We start from the raw sequence: 16533 nt of genomic DNA on the forward strand, positions 1-16533 counted from the left end.
TGGTCATCGACCAACTGTGGGGGGTGGCCACCCAGACGGTCGTTCGTCCCGTTCCCTCTACCTGCCCGTCGCATACCACCATCTTTCTCTACTTTTACTCCGCTGGATACTTGTCCTTCTGTCCCTTTCTTGCGTTATACACAGAGTACTGCTGTCTCCCTCTGGTGAGAGATACTGATTATGGCATGTGAAGAAAGTCGCTTGTCGTGATGTACCAAGTCGAAGAGCCAGTCGTAAGTCGGTCGGCGAAGTGATGACAGATGTTTCCGCATTAACAAAACACGTTGCAAAGGCTCGAAATTGCCTTGTTTGTCAACTCGGTTTAAAATAAAATTTGAGCTCAAAAGAATATCGATCCAAGCTTGCAAGCTATGCAGCTGAAATGCCAGTGACAAATTCGTACCGGCCCGTTTCCTAATGAATTTGTTGAGGAATTCTTAGTTCTGCAGGAATTTGGTCGACGTTGCTCGTTTGTGTTTGTTTTTTAAATTGTTCGGTCGAATTGATGTCGTATACATCAATGGCGACGGCCTTGCATTTTGCAGATACTCAAAGTTTATAAAATATAAATTCTAAGAATATGCTATTTAGGTGCATTTTTCCAGTTTCAAATACGTAATTGATTACCACATGAAAATGTACTCAGACTAATTGATTACCTAACAGTGATTAAGAACGTAGGTTTAAAAAACATCGACCTAAAATCATAATTGAAATAAAACAAGTATTTACAAGCTTCATGATTTATTATGTTTACGCGAAATCCAATAAAAATGTTTTATTTCAATTTACAAGCATTTTTTTTTTATCCTCGTACTTGAATAAGTTCTCTTTACGTACAAATAATGAAATCTTACCACCATCAAATTAAAGTTTACAAAAACATTCATTGCATTTAATAAAAAGTCCTAAACTCTTAAACCATTTAAAAATATCTTACCAAGTTTGAGAAACGAAAGGCGCGCGCCGCTCGGACGACAATCGGCGGCGCCTGCGCATCATTTATAAATCACCAGCCATCTTGTAGATTATCCGATTATCTAGTCGACTGTTAAGAACCCTTTGACGCTGGCTACCTTAACATCACGCTCGTTAACTTTTAGAACAGACGAGTGATTTGAAACGGCGATTTGTAGATGACGTTTTTTTGGGTATAGTTAAAATTGTCTAGAGTATAAAGGAAGGTTTATTATTATTATTATTAATTAATAATTTTAGCATTACAAAATACGTAGAGGTTTGTTAAAAGTACATGTAGAAACAGCTGAATAGATTTAGATGGTATTTGGCCGCAAATAAACCACGTCTCAGATTAACATAAAGGCTAGATTATTAAATGAGACAATGCAACATTTATTACAGGTAATATTTTTACGGCGTGATGTAATACTAATAAGCTATATTTTAAGGTGTCTTAGTAACAATGATGTTAGTGTAATCTTGAACTTCAATCGTTTCATTTCTTTTCTAAACACCCGACTTTACATGGCAACCCTGCTAGGATTCGAACCTGGAAACATCTGACATTCAGAATTTCTACACCCGACCTTACAACGGAATCAAAACCTATTAATTTAAAGACTAAAATCTGTAAGAATTGATAAAAAAAAAACAATATAAGTAATTTCGTTTATGATCAAGAACTTTGGTAAAATTATTGGTCAAATCTTATCAAACACGAACTGTCAATAGAGCTATATTCCTTGGATATGACAAAGTTGATCAAGTCTGCTTAATCTTGTGAGCACGAAAAAAGCGGTGACAAAAAATATGTCGGAACTTTTTTAAACGTATCATGATGGCCTGATGGTATCGCTACAAATTGGAGTGATCGGAACGTACAGGTGTCTGCTGGTTGATTGGAAACTACTGAATGTACAAGACATTTTGTTGTAAATATCATGTTTTAAACAAAAAATGGACTAGGAAAGTTAAGTGGCTGGAAGATGTTTGAGTTGTTTATCCTTGTCATTTTTTTTTTATTACTTTGCAAGCGGCTAATCAACGAGTCGAGTATAGTGTTTTGTCAGGTTAATGTCCTTCTTCCTCCTGCTTTTTTTTACTTTAATTCTTAAATACATAAACATTGAAAGTAAAAATTAGTTAGGAACTGCAAAGTAATGTGAGAAAATTGCAATCAAAAACATAGCCTGATTACTTTTAAAAAAATTTTGTAGCCAAACACCATCCTTTTCCTTTCCTTTACACCAATACTTCTGATATTGTGTAATCGGCAGTAAATGTCACTCAACACCAAGTGACCCAACGCTTCTTCACCACCTACATCAAAAACACATCCAGACTAACTTACAACAAACGTACAAGTTGATACAACCACAAAATATTCCGTAATACGGAAGTTCTGTGCAAATGTTCCAATAAAACGGCTCCACAAGCGATGCATATTTGAGAGGATGATGCAAATTTAAACGCATTCATGGGTGGTCCGCTTAAATAGGAAGCGATCGGGTCAATTAGTAGTTGACTGCGGCGATTAACACGGGTCAAACAAGAAACAGGACGCGCTGTTGTGGGACCTTCTATTGATGCATAGGTATTATAACATACATACATAACATCACGCATTTATCCCCGAAGGGGTATGCAGAGGCGCAACCAGGGCACCCACTTTTCGCCAAGTATGTTCCGTCCCATGATGTGATAGGGGGCGAGCCTATCGCCATATCGGGCACAAATTCCAGACTCCGGGCTGATACTGAGCAGAAAAACCCAAATATCACTTTGCCCGACCCGGGATTCGAACCCAGGACCTCAGAGCGCTATTGTACCGGGCATGCAATACAACTACGCCACCGAGGCAGTCAAATTATAACTACTAATGTAATTTTTTTTCGAGACGGCGATAACATGGTTGGGAGTGGAAATAACTGCCGAGACGAATATCCGCAAGTTCAAAATCCAAGGACACTTCTGACTTTTCTTAAGTCATATGTGTATTATTTGTGAATGAATTGGTTGTGACGAATGTCCGCAAGTTCAAATCAAAGGGCACTTCTGGCTTTTTTAATGTGATATGTATATTCTTTGTGAATTATCGCTTGCTTTAATGGTGCAGGAAAATATGAGGAAACCTGCATACCTGAGAAGTTATCAATAGGAATTTTGAGGGTATGTTAGATAAACCAGCGTGAGGGACTAAGGCCTAATCCCTCTCAGTAGATGAAGCCGCTGCATTAATTAGTGCCAAATAGATGAGTAAAGTGTCAAGATATTTGATATTGCGGATGTCGGTAGCCATTATGTGTGTATTTTTTTGCTCAATGTAATATTGCGACAAAATATTACTGCTATAAAAGTTTTTAATTTATGACTTAATAAAATTAAAGTTTTGAGTGTAATCATAAATAGATAACAAATATTTTATTATCAGAATTATTACTTCTTTTCATACGAGAGTATTTGGAACTAATATATTATGATATCTGTTTTAATGATAAATAAAAGCATAAAGAGTCTGTATAAACGATTCAATTTGAATAATAAGTACATACTCTCATGTACTTTGACTTATAAATAAAGCATTTATTTTTAATTATGCCAAATGTGAGCAAAGAGACCAAGAGTCCGATGTCTATTATCTAAGACTAGATTCACAATAACTAGCACGCATTGTAAATAATGTGTCTGTAAAGGTTTTCATCATTAATTAGACAGTACCGTTATTTTTCTAAAAAGTGATCTGAATTGACAAGAAAAAGTGTAAATTATTGTTCACGATGACAACTTATTCAATTAATAAAAGGCTTTTATTACTAATTGGATAGAACCGTTATCTTTCTAAAAAGAAATCTGAATTGATAGCAATATGCATCAATTATTCTTCAGTATAACAACTTATTCAAATATCGACCGAAACGAGTCTTACTAAAATACTTAAAGTACCAACAGGAATGTTCCTTCACTTTATAAGAACAAACCTGTTCAATTTAATATCTTAACTACAACAAAATAACTGTCATAATACCTTGACATTTATTACATAGATCTTAATATCCACTGACATTTACACACAAACACCTAAGTCGAGTCTAGGTAGGTATTCGAGCAATCCAAAGCATTCCGATCGAAGATCCGAGCCGTAGCTATAGCGATGCGACTGTCAAAAGCCAATGGCCCCCTCCTTCTGTCCGAGCCACCCTGCTCACCCCCAGTCTTACCACCCCAACTGACCGACGATACTATTGGTACTCGATCAAAATTAGTTCAGTTTGACGGTTATTATAGAATGTTTTTTGATTATAGAATGTTGATAATCCATAATGTTGATAATGTTCACTATTACAAAGTTCTATGTCATATTTGATGTACAAATTGAATTATAGGTATGGCTTTTTTGGGGGGCACGCGGGGGTACTCAGTGCTCCCAAAGGAGATTTCGAAAATATCGAAAAATTGCCATTAAAAAGTACAAGGAGAGAGGGGCGCACAAAATATTCTGAACTTACAACTTTCGAGAATCAGCGTGACCCCAAAAAAGAAGTGACAATAAAAGTCCTAGATATATCAGATACAAGATTCTGAGTCATTTTCAATAAAAGTTTTAACTACATGTTTCTTATCTTATTTTTGCTTCCAAAGTAAGAGTTCACAAACGACCTTGTAATGGTAAGTCAGCGAGTTGCTACCAGAAACTATAGTGGAATAGATATAGAATGTAATAATTGTATTCTTAATTTTTTTTTAATTCAATAATCATAAAATAAATTGATGTTTTTCTTCCTACAATCACGTCTCTTTTGGAACAGATACCATCCTTTTTTAATATGTAAGTATATATAAATAATTTATAGATTTTTTCGTGTTATACAATAACTATTTTTTGGGAAAAAATACTTAAAGACCCGAGAATAATAAGTTTATAGATTTTTCAGGTCAGTTCATTAAATAAATTATGGAAAAAATTCTTAAAGACCCGAGAAATACTAAACGTAATACTAAATAATTGTATTTAATTTCTAGTTCAATAGTTGTTGTCGAAATCTTCCAAAAAATAGTACCTGTGTTCTAGAATTAATCAGGCAATCTGGCTTTTAAGGCTATCGCAATTAGAAATAGATGCAATTACTATTTTATTATGGACTAAATATAGTATTATGCACGAAACTAAAGTGTGTGAAGTATTGCCGTTAATATCTAAGTTGTATTGCTTCTATAGCAGTTTTATTGAGTGCTTAAAGTTAATAGCTTTTAATTACTATTCTAAATATTATGGTAAACTAAATTGAGTTAATATTATATCGAATATAAAACGATATTACAGCAAGGTCCCGTAAAACTGGGCCTTTCGTATTTTACTTTATTTATTTCGAAATTAAATTCTAGTTTTAATTAATATAATATTAATAAAGATGTAGGTTTGTGAGTTTGTTTGTGGACATAATCTCATATTCCTAAACAAAATTACGAAAACCAAGCTTCAAGTCATAAATATCAAGATTGTTTATAAACAGTAGCAGAATCAATTAGAACTGTGAATTAAAACACTGAGTAAACTTCAGTCAACATCTCATGATTTTTTTTAATATTTGCACGGCATAGTGACCCCTCTGTACCTGATAATAAGTGGAGTGGGGTCCAATAGAATGTCGACTGACGAGAGATGATTACCCCTCGACAGTCGACACAATTTTGTCGGCCTGTTAGAACCGGATATGCACAGGCTGATCCTAGAACGCGACGGGTTTTAACACCTCATGTACATTGGTCGCTATCCAAGCGGATATAAAATATATCCTATCTCCAGCAAATTACCCATAAGCTGAATTGATATGTTCAAAAACAAATGTGGTAGGAATCTCATATGTGAGTGTCCGACTGGGTACCACCGAAATGTTTATTTCTGCCGCCAAGCAGCAGTGTGTAGTCACTGTTGTGTTTCGCTTTGAAGGACATTGTAGCCAGTGTAACTACTGGACATAACGAGACTTAACATAACATATCTCAGGATGGCGAGCGCAGTGGAATACCAAATAATACTTTGTAATTCAAGATGTTGGATGGTGTTCTCCTGTTTATGGGCGGTTGTATCGCTTACCATCAGGCGAGCGACAAGCTCATCTCACATTAAAAGAAATGAAAATCTCGAACTATAATCGTTGAACTAAACTGGAACTATCGACAAACCTTAGTACCCTCGACTGGCCAGCTGAAGGTGTCATGGAGACTGTTCATTCAACCGCTACGCCTCCGCCTTACAGTCTAATATAGCTGTAAGGACGCACGATGGCCCTTAAGTGCTGGACTTGAGAGGACGAAATTAGCACTTGAGAAATCTTTCGGGCCTATGTCAATAATTCTTTGTTCGTGAATGGTGTATTTGAGTTTTCTTTGCATGTACGATTTTTACGTGTTTTAATGATGTTGCTCAGGGTTTTGGCTGCGTGAGAGACCGCTCCCAAGTAACATTTAAATCCAAGACAGGAATTTTTATGTGCTAAATACTAGCCAAAGATTATCATCAAACAAATATCTTTGCATACTATCATATAAATATAATGTTAATGAGAATTAATATTATGAATTATATTTGTCACCCTTATTGTTATACGTATTTCATTACTAGTATTTTAAATAATTACTCTAATGGTTTTTCCTGTATCTAAAACAATGCGATATAACTTCCTAAATATCTAATTTAAAATGTAACATTTTTGTACCGCCATGTTTTTAAAGTAAATGACCATATAGATGAGGTTAATTTTTGCTTAAACATCTACAATGAACAAAACTATACTGAATATTCATCCAAACGGGATACGTATAAAATTTCCAGATTTTAGTTCCATAACCACTACCGCAAAATATTCTCTATGCCTAGAAACTTAAATCGGCTAGGACACCCGATTAATATTATCATTAACAAAGTTCCACGGAAACAACTATCCAACAATTTACATTAATAACACCACAAAGTCGTGGCAAATATTCAAAATCATACACCTGTACTTGTTTCATTCTTTAATAAAACATGTCGTATTGATTACCCGCACCACTTATCGTTTCCATTTTCGTTCGTACCGAGCCAATTAAAGTGGCATAAACCTCTTATTAGTCACTCTGTAGTTTCCCCCCATCCCCCCACTAAACCAACATGGCGTCACGATTGTCACCTAACCTCAAACAACGTCGTAGACAACGCTCAAATTCGGAATTACGACCTTACACCCACGATATAAAGTCTTTTGAAACGTTTTATAAAAATTGTAATTTCACCTAAAGACTTATTCTTTAGAAGCAAGTGCGATATTTCCCCACACCACCCTGTGTGCGCTGCATTTCAGTTTAGAGTTTATTTCATGAGTTTTAAAGTGCGTTTTTGAATGTTTTCATATTATTGTTAGTTTTGTTTTCCTAAGTACGTAGTGGAGGCGTGACATTAGCACCCGCAGGGATTCTAGAATTAAACATGAAGGGTTGTCGCGGCAGGGTTAAGTGGTGTATTTTTAAAGACGAAGAAAAAAGGGTGATTTATTATTGATAGGAAAATGGTGGGTTGCGTCTCGCCGTTTGTAAAACTCCGAGTAGCCCTCGTCAAATAATGGTTTCCTTCGGTTAAAATAAAATAAACGTCCGTTCGGAAAGGACGAGGAAAAACTCGTTTAAGTTGAAAAGTATTTCTGTTCAGTGTTTATAAATTATTCTACGTCGTCACTTGTTCCTTTGGTTGTCGTGAGTCTTTTATAAATCATGAGTCTCGTTCAGAAATGGTTGACTATTAGTTTTCTTTCTCTATTTACACTTGAGGTCCTTATATTGAGGCAACGATTTTAGCCACTGATTTGTACAAAGCCATTTTGACATTGCGTTACCTAATTAAACCACATAGTCGCCTTCATCTTTGTTAACATTGTGCCAAAAATCACCCGTGAATAACGAACATTTTCACCAAAAATCCCGATTTTGGTTTTCAGATTTTTTTATCATTTTGTAGTTTAATACGAATATGGTGTGTGCGTGAGTGTATTTCTGACTGAAAGTATAATGTTGCCGCTGCAACAAATTTTCTTAGAGTAGTAGTAGTTACTTTTGGGCGTGTAAAATTAAAATTACTTTTTGTTCATATTTATTTTGTTCGAAACCTAAAATTTTTTATTTTACATCTACGGCTCAAGTAACTTATTGTAAAGTGTTGTTTCCAAGAAGATAAGTTTATGGTATCATTTAGTAACACAATGTCATAATGACCCTGTATAATTTGGAACGACCCTGTAGTACATTCGTTATCTTGAGTCGCATAATGCCCAGTAATTGGCCTTCCTAACCGAATTTCGACTAGGGCAGCCAATGTGAACTGCTGAACGTAGATCAGCTAGGTACGCAGGAGTTATTGTAGTGCACAAGTGTGCGCACAACACAAAGAACTTTCTGTTTCTTCACTCTCATAGTCCACTGAGACGCCAATCCGACATGACCGAAGAGATCAAGTGCAGGACCAACGGCATTACGTGCTTTCCGAGGCACGGGAATCACACCGCCAACTTCCTGACTCAGAACTACGACTGTGTGATCTTTAAGAGCCCCTGTAATTACTCTAACAACAATATACAAACCAGACTTATCTAGCACATTCACATAGAATAGATAGCATAATGCTTGGCATCAGAATGAGACCTGGTGGTACTTACTTAGTCGAAATCTATTCTCTAACTACAACTTTCAAACCAAACATAGAATAGCTTGTACAATTCTTGGCATCAGAACAACACCAAGCAGTTACCAAGCAGTTAGTTTCCTACTTAGTCGAAGTTTAGCATTACCTAGAAGACTGGACATGGTAGCCTCGCCATAAACATTGCATATCAACCTTGATTTTATAATATAGCTTTAAACTTCACCAGAAAGTATATCATCTCAGTTTTGGTGTTAATTATCAAAATACACAGAAAAGGTAAGCCGATCCATCTGAATTAACTAACTTTATTAATATTATTAATATAATTTATTTAGCGGAGATACCTTAGTTGCCATGGAACGGACTGCCGAGACGAATGTCCGCAGGTTCGAAACGATCACAAACCCAACCCATACCTTTAACGGTGAAGGAAAACATTGTGAGGAAACCTGCATACCTGAGAAGTTCTCTATAGGAATTTCGAGGGTGTGTGAAGTCTATCAATCCGTACTAGGCCAGCGTGGTGGACTAACGCCTAATCTCTCTCACTAGTAGAGGAGGCCCGTGCTCAGCAGTGGGCCAATATATAATATAAGGCTAATATTATTATTATATACAGTAATTTTCCCTCTACAATATTGAAAAACTCGCCAATCGAGCATCATAATACAGGGCTGATATTATTATTGTATACGGTAATTTCCAAAAAAACTCGCCAATCGAACATCGTGACGTCAGATCCAAAGCAACAATTAAAGCAGATAGGCTAAAAATCCAAGGCATATCTTCAGGCATCACAAGTCGCCGAGATAAAATATTACTACAAAGGATACTCGTGTAAGCCGAAATCGACTTTTTGGCGTATGCGTTTCGCGGAGCAAGCTAAACAAAGCAAAAGAATCTCGCACACGACTCCAAACCACCTATAATAAGGCCATTGTTTTTATACAAATACAATATTGCGTTTATAAATCGGATAAGCCTATAAGTAACAGCGAGAGGCGTGGAGTCGATAGTTAAATAATTTTTAGTTCTATCTCTAAAGGGTATTGTTATATGAAAAAATGTCTATGTATAAGTTAATACTTATTAACTAGTATTGTTAATAAGTACGCTATTTATATCAGGATAGATCCACTTCTGACTTAGCCTAAACCTAGGTCCTCAAGATAGAGATTCAACTAGTTTAAGAGTCAACATTATATACAAAAGTACATGTCTTACCCTATATAAAATAAATTGTATATTAATTGTATAGTGTAGTGAACTTTTCGTCACACAAGGTATTTGTGAACTCGTTTTAAATTAAATATAAATAATCGAATGTAGGTTAAAAAAAATTAATCATCAGAATTATTTAAATGTATGTACCTAACCTAATGTATGTAATGGTATTAAAAAGGAGATATTTAATAATAACTGTTTAATTCGTTGCATCCATTTTCAGTGGGTAATATTGGAAAACATTGTTATTTCTCAGCAGCGAAATTCCAGTCTTATTCGAGAAAATATCATTCAAGAAAATAATAATATGATCAATGTTCAAAACAAACGAAACTACAAAATCATTTTCTACACGCTTTAAAAATACTCTATCAGTACTACAGATAACCCTTATAGCTTAATGAAATTAATATTCCTATGATCAAATTAATTTAATTCTAAATTCAAATTTCTATATCACAACCTATATCTATATAATCTTATTCTAAATTCAAATTTTTATATCTTGGCCTATGCGCATACGATAAACGATATTTAACTCGATCCAATCAAAGCCCACTCCAGCCCTTCCTGTGTCCACATATTGGACAATAAGAGGAGCGGCCGCGTCGGCGAGTGTGGCGCCAGTAGCCTCCATTTGTATTTATTTATTTATACCTTGTCTGCCCTTATTTATGTATTTATTCATTTCTGTACTGCCTAACATTATAACAGGACGTTGCGATTGAAATATATCTTGTATCGATTAGATTTTATTTGATTATAGATTTTTTGTTCCGACATTTTAAACGTTTGAGTAGTTTTTATTACCGACTGTCGCTTGATTTAAGTAATTCTTAGTTATTGAGATTGTGAACTACAAGGACGTAACAATGTTAGTTTTAATTTCTAAGACTGTCAACAATAAAATAGCCTTTCATAAATTTGACATATAATTTACTGCTAGACCTATCACATCTTAGGACGGATTACATAAGGTGAAAATGAATGCAACTGTTGCTTCTGCTACTCTGTTATTACACTGGCCACAATGTCTTCCTCAGAGACTCTACATTCCTACAATATACGATAGAAAAAATCCTACAGCTTCAAAATTAACAGAACATCATAACCCAAGCAAAAACTATGGCGTTAAGATTTAAAATTTAACGCATGTGTGACATTCAAGTAATTGAGCGAATCATTTTGTTTACATCTGTTGACGTAAAAACATGGACAGATGTTTGTGAGATAAACTTACTTTCAAACACCGGCATAAATGAATTAACAACTGACTATTCCTTCAATAGGGAAGTTAAGCATACTTCCACAATACTCCTTTGATACAAAGGTAATTAATGAGATAACATTTTTTTTTAATTATATGACTTAAGGAAGAAAGCTACAAAAACTGAATAGTAAAGACAGCTTTTTATTCATTTAAAGTACTTAACAGTTAAAATAAAATCCATAATAATAGCCACAGTAAATGCGCTTAACTAAAAGCTATAAGAGTTGCCACAACACTAACTGTGTCAAAATATAAGCTATAAGATTAACCACAACAGAAATCTGCGTCGTATTATGAGCTGTAAGATTTTCCACAACACACACTACTCCAAATAATAAGCTGTAAGAGTTGCCAGAACACAAAAGTCATAATTTAAACACAAGTAATTGTAACTTGACTCTCAATGTTGTCAATGAAAAGAGCTGGCTATAAGTGAAGGTAAGTTTAGACTAGCAATTTCTCGCAGCAATATATTGCGCAAGAAGTTTCAGTTGCGTTTACATTAGCGGTAATGATAATTCTATACCAATGCAACTCGCCGTATGTCCTGCAAGCTTTATTTGTAGAAGTCAGCTTGTAGTGTTATTACTTATTACACAACGCTTGCAAAAGTCAACTTCTGGAAGTTTTCTTGCTAATATAACCTCGCTTAAATAACATTTAGTGCAAATTTTTCTATTGTCAGATATAGTTTATTCGTCACATAAATTTATTTATTATTTAAACATATATTATAACACCATAACAGAATATTATAAATTATAACCCGAGTGAATTTAAAACAGACATAAATTGACAATTTATACACACGACTGTAATTTTTAATTCGTTTATCTTGTATTTTATCATACGAATACATTTTATCTGGTGATTGAAAAATGAGCCCTTATTTATTAGTTTTCCCACATCAGAGATAAATTTCGGTTTCATTAAAGTAACTTACAGCTAATCTCTAACCTATGAGGGAACCATTTGAATGTAACTACAAAGTAGAGTACAACAATGTTTCTAAATCTAGAAAGGTACCTATTTCTCTGTGTAGTTCGGTCATACATAGATAGGTACTTATAGGTGCATACATATAGAGCAAAGTTATAGTTCTATTTTCCACAAAGGACTGGGTCCAAGTTATGCTGCTTATAAACAAAATAACTTATACTTTCTCCATTTTGTGAATTTTTCTAACATGATTTTCAAAGTCATGCCAGTGGAAATGTCAGACAAGGCGAATTCTTTCTGCAACATGCTTAGAATAGTGTGTTTACTACATTTGAGTAAAATAAGGACAGGAGAAAATCATTAAATACAAAAATACGTTGCCAATCAATCAACCACATATTAAATCATAGATATAACTAGTTCCTAATAAGCATATGGTTTGTTAAGCGGCGCTTCCGTCACATAAACGTTAATATTGATTGGAAACTACATTCACCCACGCCGCGCAGACGTTGCATTCCAATCCGACTGCAGACTATGTGTGGAGCGAGGTAAAGAGACACGCGTTTAACAAAAAATTATGCGTGTTTTATTCAGTTTTAAACAGGCCGGCATAATTGTATCGATTGGTGAGGGGCAAGCATCTCTTGTCAGTCGATGCGCTAATAATTTCTTATGTTCACTCGAATGTTATAGATCGAAATAAAACTATTTTACGGATGTTATCGTGATTTTTTATATTATCAATCCCCCAAGACCATGAAGGCTACAAAACAGTGGCGAAGCGTTTATACAACTCGATTCCTACTGGCTTCCCTTTTAGGTATATTATCGTTTGTCTTTATTTTTGGTTTCTGTTAAATTGGCCACGATTTTTAAGGCATTTGTTAGGCCTCAGGCTACCGTTTAAAAAATTTCACCCTTCGAAATTGTGGAAAAATAATATAAAAAACACGATAAAATCCGTAAAACAGTTTTATTTCAAAGTCGATATTAGCTAAATTCCACCTACCGTCAGTGCCAAAGTTTACTATTGATTCCGCTAGCACTGTAGTCACTACGGGTTAAAATGTAAACTACAGTACTAAGAGTTATATTGCGAAAGAGATTTAAAGACCCATGGATTTAGAGTTAAAAGCAATTGCGACAAACTTTGAAATAAAATGACTGCATAAGACACGGACAATATGCCTAATAAGCTGGTTTTAATTAATAGATTAATAAATAGTGTAAAATACTTAGATATAATGTAGATCCCTTTTGGTGAAAAAAATATTTAGAATCGGCTGTTTGATTTGAGAAAATACCCTTGCATATTACAAACTTCTCTATTCCAAATATTTATTAGATATCATCAACCGTCCAGCGAAAATACTGAATGACAAGACTAGTATGAGGGTTAGGTGGATGACTAATTAATAAGTTGCATCGTTCAAAACATTTAAAGGTACTGCAGTCTGCATTCACATTGAAAGTTTAACCTGTGGGTAAATTCGTCAATCGAGATACTATCAAAGCCTAAAATCCATAGTACGGGTAAACTATGACACTTAGGTATGGCTGTTTGAAGCTGAAAAAAAATGCGTCGATTTTTTTACACGGATTCGGCTAAGTGAACTTCAACTGGTGGTGAAGGATCAAGATGGAATATCTGATGAGAGATGATTGCCCCTCGCCAGTCGACACAATAATGCCGGTCCGTTTGATAATTGGATTTGTATTTCCCCTCCTATATCCAAACTCATAGATTTTACCACTTATAATCATTGTTCAATTTAGCATCTAGTCATTTTTTTTTTGTACATCGCTGCCACTTCTCCCCGAGACCACGTACCCTGCGCAGGCGCAGCTCGTACGTCGGCGGCGGTCGCGGCCGCGGCGTCGCGTGTTTGATCCGCCGACAAAGCAACGCCGCCGTGGGATACCACGTGGCGACTGCCGATTGTACTGTCACCTATACCGTGGCTACGTGAATATTAAGCAGAACTTAATGTAGGTGCAAGGAGAAAGATCCCTTTTCAGCTTCGTACTGATTAGGTAAATATTTAGACTATATTATCCATCTGATTGCGTCTATTATACATTCTAGCTATATGTATTATATTGGGTAAGTAGTATTATCCATATAGCTAATGAGACAAGTTAGTTTTAATATATTATATTTACCCTTCGTGAAAGATTCCAATAAATTCTCCACAGTGTGTAATTACACATGTCATTTTCCGAAATGAACATTTCGAGAAGCCCGTCTGGGAATATCGCGGTTAAACTTTATTTACAAACGTCTCGAGTCCACACAACTCTTTCTGGGAACGCGACGGAAACACGTTACAATGCTTAATTTAATTTTCCACATAAAATTTACAAGCGCTCCCATATAAAAAGTTTTAATTATATTTTATCTTTTAATCTACATCACAATTCATGATCGTTAAACTATTAAAAATAATAAAAGTTTTAAAATTCGAAATACCTACTACGTCATAGGTATGGGCGGGTGGTCCACCACTAACATGCCGCGCTGCGCCCCGCTGTGACCACCTCACATACCGACCTGTCTCACTGCGATAAAATATCTCATAATACCAATATAATATAATCGCTGTCATCAATTACATCGTTACCAGCATCACGGCTTAAAATTGCAAATATTTCTAGAATCTATGCTTTAGCCTCGGAACACGTAATAATTTAAAATAAAAAAACGTCTATGGAACGCGAGCAGACATTCAAATAAAGAACATCGCGGGCGCGTTGGCGCCAACGTTCCGTGTTTACTTTTTTTAAATGGGCCACGATTCAATTTGCTGGGGATCAGCCGCTGACGGAGGTCACGATTGATGTCGTTCGAGCTTCAACCTCTTTGCTTTGCTAATTAACTAGGAAATTGCTATTTTCGACGTGGTTTGTGCATGAGCACTTTATGCCATTTTTTATTTCTAACTTCGCAATCCTCAATTAGAACTACTAATAAATTTATGGTCTAATGTAATTAATTAAAGTAAAAACTGCAACATAAAAGGACTAAATGTATGTATTCAATATAACCGGCAGTTTAACATTTCATAATCCTAGCTCGGAAAAAATGGCGCACACAACCGTCATCAAAGATTACCGTCATTCATCCATTTACAATTCAAATAGCACAAATAAAATAATCCGGGTGCCACTTAAGTTGAGCGCGGCTGAATAATTGTGAATGCTTTCAAAATTTGTCGCAAAACGGATGATTACTTTACGCAACCGACTATAAACGTTGCAGTGAGTGTATTCTTACGAAATGGCCAAAGGCACCGATCGCATTCAGCCAGGATTGGATTGGTGTAATCCCTGCAAAAAACGCGGGCAATCTGTGCTAAACGTTTCTAAATAGTCTGCCCAGGGAGATGTTTGAGATGTCACGGGTTGTTGCGCCATCCGTGAACCTTTTTTATATCTTTGGATTGCGAATAGAATAAAAAGTTGCCAGCTCTACTTGTGAGTGAAGACATAAAATTTAATTTAGGGCTAGATAAGGCTTTCGTAGTTATAGAGACGGCAGTTTGCAAACATTATGTTGGTTTCTCGGTGGAGAATTTGGCACGATTTATCTTCGTAGGTTAAATGTAAAGTCTAGCTCATAATTGGAGCACTTACCAAGCTACAGTAGAGTTAATTGTTATAGTTTCGTTTGACGAGACCATACAATTACTTCAACTAATGTCTACACATATTTATTTACAATTTTAATTGACAAATCTCTAACATTGCAAGTTTGAGAGCGTTTTTTTCCTGATTAATTAATTAAAAAAGAAAATTGATAGGATAACGTAGGTGAGTTTATATTTTGGAAAAATAGCACTGGCGATATAGAGAACACGGGCAGAGTCGTGGGTATAAGTTAATATTGTAACTAGTTATTGATATCGAGGTTCGACGTTCGTTGAAGGAAGTTAGAGGTCTATTCGAACCAAATTCGGTACAAAATTGTACATAATTGGTCGATTGCTAACTACGAAATGTAATGTACCGTACACATTGAACGTGCTATTTTTTTTTTATTCGTGGCTAGAGAATGATATTATTAATCCTTAGTTTTTTTAATTACTTTTGAAATTTTATGAGTTTTAGAATTCGTGTAGAATATAGTCTTTTGTAAATTAATTTCATTGAAGAAATTTGGTTCAAGGATAAATTAAGTAGACGAATAAAATTTAACGGCTATTTTGAATTATTCTTCTCTCGTCTCTCCGATATATTTTCAAAAATTAAATTATACAATTCTCATTTCCACACCACCACCAAACCAGCCAGCATTGGACCCAACATAATTGGCTCCAACACGGCACGTCACATGATATTCAATTCTAACAATACTATATAAAATCACCTTTAACAAACTACCGAAATGTCGCTACAATTCGCTACGGCTCGTTGCGTTCGAGACGGTGCCCAAAAAAATTCGGACCACAAACTTTCGAGTGATTAA

The sequence above is a fragment of the Manduca sexta genome, chromosome 9, assembly GCF_014839805.1.
Source record: "Manduca sexta isolate Smith_Timp_Sample1 chromosome 9, JHU_Msex_v1.0, whole genome shotgun sequence".
In the NCBI taxonomy this organism is placed as follows: Eukaryota; Metazoa; Arthropoda; class Insecta; order Lepidoptera; family Sphingidae; genus Manduca; species Manduca sexta.